Raw genomic sequence first — 5,194 nt, forward strand, 5'->3', positions numbered from 1 at the left:
AGCGATCAGCCTTCTTTATGTTCCAGCTCTCACTTCCATACATCACTACTGGAAAAACCATAGCTTTAACTATATGGACCTTTGTTGGCAAGGTGATGTCTCTCTCTGCTTTTTAAGATGCTGTCTAGGTTTGTCATTGCTTTCCTCCCAAGAAGCAGGCGTCTTTTAATATCGTGGCTGCTGTCACCATCTGCAGTGATCATGGAGCCCAAGAAAATAAAATCTCTCACTGCCTCCATTTCTTCCCCTTCTATTTGCCAGGAGGTGATGGGGCCAGTGGCCATGACCTTCGTTTTTTTTGATGTTGAGCTTCAGACCATATTTTGCGCTCTCCTCTTTCACCCTCATTAAAAGGGTCTTTAATTCCTCCCCACTTTCTGCCATCAAGGTTGTGCCATCTGCAGCGACAGCTACCACTACCACAGTCGCTGGGAGTTCCGTCGGAGGCTGTGCGGCGTGATGCAGGCATGCAACAGCGCCGTGCCCATTGCGGGGTGGGCCCCTCACTCCCGCACAGGCTGGCAGCAGCAAGGCGGGGTGGGGCTCTAACCTGGCCTTTGGCTTGGAGCCAATTTGATTCCCTCCCCCTCTTTCTTTTCCTTTCTCCTCCTGCGATGGGGCTACATTTTAATATTTTAATGCTTCAATATTTTAATGTTGTATTTTAATTTTGTTTTTAAGTTGTATTCATTCAACTTATTTTTATTATTGCTTGTTAATAATAATAATAATAATAATAATAATAAATATTATTATTATTATTAATATTATTATTATTATTAACCACCACCACCTTCAGCTGCTGCAGGAGCCGCAGCCCCTTGTCGCTCGCGCGCCCCCGCCCAGCCTTCCACCGGCGGCGTGTGCTGGGTGCGCGCGCGCGAGAGAGAGAGAGAGAGAGAACGTGTTGTGCAAGCGGCAGGCTGGCCGTTGCCCCTGGTTACCGCCCGGGCCCCGACGTTCCATTCGCGCGCCGCCCGCCCCCGCGCGCTCCTGCAGCTGCAAAAGAAGTCCCTGCGCCGTCGGAGGGCGCGCTGCTGGCGGGGGCACGGCGGAGAGGGCTCGCCCCGGCTCGTGGAGGGCGGCAGGTGAGTGGCAGGTGCCAACTCCGGGACCCCCGGTGCTGCGTGTGCTTTTCAAGGAGGAGGTGCGGGTACCCACCTCCCAGGAGCCGCAGCAAAGGTATTTTTTTTTGGGGGGGGGGTGCCAGCTGGGCCCCGCGACCGTGGGTGCCCGGAGTCGTGGGTGCCATGCAAGGTGCACGGCCCTGGCACCGACCTCTGTGGGCGCCCGGCCCCTTCATGGGGAATTTTGTGGGTGCTCGGGCACCCAGGGAGTCGGCACCTATGTTCGACAGTATGCCAGTCTGTGCCACCCCAGAGGGTGCCTCGCAGCCGCCTCCCTTCCTCGCACGTCGGCGCCGCTGCCAGGAGAGCCTCCTGCCATCTCTGCCCTGCCTGTGTTTCCCACAGGATCGGGCGCAAGGGGCTGGATGCGCCCCTTGGATGCACTGCCCAACTGGCAGAGGCTGGCTAAGGCAGGTTCTCCAGGGGCAGCAGATTCTGGCATAGATCTTGGAATGGGTCCCAGGGGTCATCTAGCTCAACCCGCCTGCAATGTGGGGTTCGAACCCACAGCCCTGAGATTCAGAGTCTCCCGTTCTACCGACTGAGCTATTTTCGCAGTAGCTTCCTTCCATCTTTGTTCCCCGTTCCTTCCCTCACCCCTTTTTCCTGGTGAGGAGGAGGGGGGCTTTTTTGTGGTTCCCCTCAGGGGCCAAAATGTCTTGGGTCGGTCCTGGGTCCAGGGGAAGGTGATGAGTGGAAGATGCAATGGTACAGAGAAGGGACAAACAGGGAACTGCAGGCAGCAGTAGCAGCGCCTTAGGGTGGCCGGGTGAAAAAGAGGATTGGTCACGTACAACCTGTAAAATTTGTGTAGTTGTTCTTCTTTGGATCAAGCCTAATAGGACAATTCCAGAGGATGCTGCAGGACTACAGTGGTACCTCAGCTTACATACGCTTCAGGTTACATACGCTTCAGGTTAGAGACTCCACTAATCCAGAAATAGTGCTTCAGGTTAAGAACTTTGCTTCAGGATGAGAACAGAAATCGTGCGGCGGCGGGGCGGCGGCAGCAGCAGGAGGCCCCATTAGCTAAAGTGGTGCTTCTGGTTAAGAACAGTTTCAGGTTAAGAACGGACCTCCGGGACGAATTAAGTACTTAACCCGAGGTACCACTGTATTAGGATAGCTCAGCTTGTAGAGCACGAGACTCAGAATTTCCGGGTTATGGATTCGAGCCCCATGTTGTGCAAAAGATTATTGCGTTCCAGGGGGCTGGACTAAATGGACCTTGTGACCATAGCTTTCAATGTTTCCCTTTTTTTTAAGGGGAATTCCCTTATTCCGAGGACGCGGGTGGTGCTGTGGGTTAAACCACAGAGCCTAGAGCTTGCCGATCAGAAGGTCAGCGGTTCGAATCCCTGCGATGGGGTGAGCTCCCATTGCTCAGTCCCTGCTCCTGCCAACCTAGCAGTTTGAAAGCATGTCAAAGTGCAAGTAGATAAATAGGTACCGCTCCGGCGGGAAGGTAAACAGCGTTTCCGAGCCCTGCTCTGGTTCGCCAGAAGCGGCTTAGTCATGCTGGCCACATGACCTGGAAGCTGTACGGCGGCTCCCTCGGCCAATAAAGCGAGATGAGCGCCGCAACCCCAGAGTCGGCCACGACTGGACCTAATGGTCAGGGGTCCCTTTACCTCTTACCCTTATTCCGAATAGGATTCCTCGCAAGAAAAGGGGAAAGTTGACAGCTATGCCTTGTGACCCCCATCGAACAATTCCATGATTCTTACCTCCTCTCCCACGGGGTGATGTGGTGGTGACTGGTAATAATTTTTATAATCTTGCTACAGGTGCTTGCCTTTTTTTTTTAGCCAGCCAAGTGCCACACTTTTAAAATTTGGGTGGAAAATGGTGCTGATTCTGCTTAATTGATTGTGATTTTATGTAAACTGTGTTACTTTTATTGTTGTTGGTTTTTTTAAAGATATTTATTAACGTTTTCAAAAATAATACATTGTAAAACAAAAAGAATAGAAAAAACAAAAGTACAAAAATACAAAAATACAAAAATAAAAGCAAATTAAAAACACATAGAGTTTCCATTTACTTTTTTTCTTTTGACTTATTTTCCAGACCTCCTCATACCTCCCTTTCTTATATTCCAATTCAATTTGTTTGTTTAGCATATCCTCACGACTAATTCTTTTAATTATTTCAAAACCTTACTTTCCACATCTCTTATACATTACAGCTAGAAACCGCTTAATTTCTATCCAATATCATGCTAACATTCCTTAATTTTACAATATTTCTGCAAATAATCTTTAAACTTCTTCCAATCTTCTTCCGCCGCCTCTTTTCCCTGGTCTCGGATTCTGCCGGTCATTTCTGCCAGTCCCATATAGTCAATCATCTTCATCTGCCATTCTTCCAGAGTGGGTAGATTACTTTTATTGTTGTTAGCTGCTCTGAGCTCGGCTTCGGCTGAGGAGGGCGGGATATAAATAAAAATTTATTATTATTATTGTTGTTGTTGTTACCGTTGAGTACCCCCAGAAAAAAAGCACAGCCAATTACTAAATTTTATGCACTGTGTTCTAACGTCTAAGCTACTTTGAAGGGGGTTGGAAAGATCAATAGAAATAATAATACAATGAGTCTAATCGGAAGTTAAATGTATTTATTCTTCCTTTTTTATTCTTTTCATTATTGATTTCTTTTTTCCTTTTCCTTTTTTCTTCATGATTTTCTTCTCTTCTCACTTTTTCTTTTTTCTCTCCCTCCTTTTTCTCTTCCCCTCTTCCCTTTGGTCTCTTTTCTTTCTTACCTGCTAAGAAAGAGACAAAGTTAAATATGAAAAGTTGACTAATTCAAAGCGAATAGTTTGTTAACTATTGTTAAAGATGGTCCGCCATAGCGAATAGCGAATTGATGTGTTAGTTATTGGTGATTTATTGTTATTGTCAAATCTTAAAGAAAATTTATTAATTAAAAAAAAGAAAAAGCGTTCCTCTTGCGATGGAAGCGTACTGGAGACTATCCCAGTTGCTTGCCTGAATTAAATTTCTGGTTACTGGAGACAACTTTTGGACTGTGTTTTTCAAACGTCCTGTTGCGTGTTGAGGACCCCCAAGACACCCCTGAATAAAAACACGTTCACACATCATTTTTGTTTTGGTTTTTGGCATAATTTTGGCCACAACTTTATTGAATTACAGTAAGTGAGTGGTTGCTTAGGTATTGGTTAGTGACTATCTGTTCCCACTTGGAGGTAGGAACAGAACTGACAACCGCAAGCCTGCAGAAGTCAGTAAGGGTAAACATTTTTGGGGAGAGAATAGAGCTGGGTGCCAGGCTTTCACCTCTCCCCAAATGCTCCCAGGGGCTCTTGCGTGGCCCTAGCCCCTTGCCAGGGGTTCAGACAAGAGCATGGCAAGCCCCTGAATTCCTTTACTGGAATACCCTTGCAGAAGCAGCATTGGAGGGGGAGGCATAGCCAACCACATCCCCTTCATCAACCAAAATTAACCAAAGCCTAACTGCAACCTTGATGGGCGCACCAACCCCAGAGTCTGGCAAGACTGGCCTGTACGGGCAGGGGTACCTTTACCTTTACCTTTACCTTTACCTTTACCTAACTGCAACCTTACAAGTTGTGACAATTTGCTATGCAGTAGGCAAAACCCAAATGGCACCAGCCAAATGGTAAAATTCCTACCAGGCCCCTGCTCCAAAGCAGAAGACCCCATGACAGGCATAGCAAAGGTCAGCGCGAACAGAAGCTAAATAAAGAGAGGGAGGGTGGGTAATCCGATGTGTGCAGCGAAAAGAAGAAGCTCAACGCTGCACACAGGGACCTATATAGCACCCCCATCAATCAAATTAAATTGCAACCATCAATTTCCCCCAGCAACATTGGAGGTGCCCAATCAAATTTGTGGCCACCCAAACTAACCCGCCCAGCAACAGGGAATGTCATGGTTGCTCCCACCACAACACGTGCTCTCCATGAAGGAGAACCGACTTTGTGGTGCGCAAGGCAGGCTGCGAAGCCAGGTTTGTGCTCCTGGTAACTAGACTGCCATGGAGTAGACAGCCTCTGTCTTCAGCCTGAATGTCAAGCTGAAATG

Source organism: Podarcis cretensis (assembly GCF_951804945.1).
Source record: "Podarcis cretensis genome assembly, chromosome: 13".
Classification (NCBI taxonomy): Eukaryota; Metazoa; Chordata; class Lepidosauria; order Squamata; family Lacertidae; genus Podarcis; species Podarcis cretensis.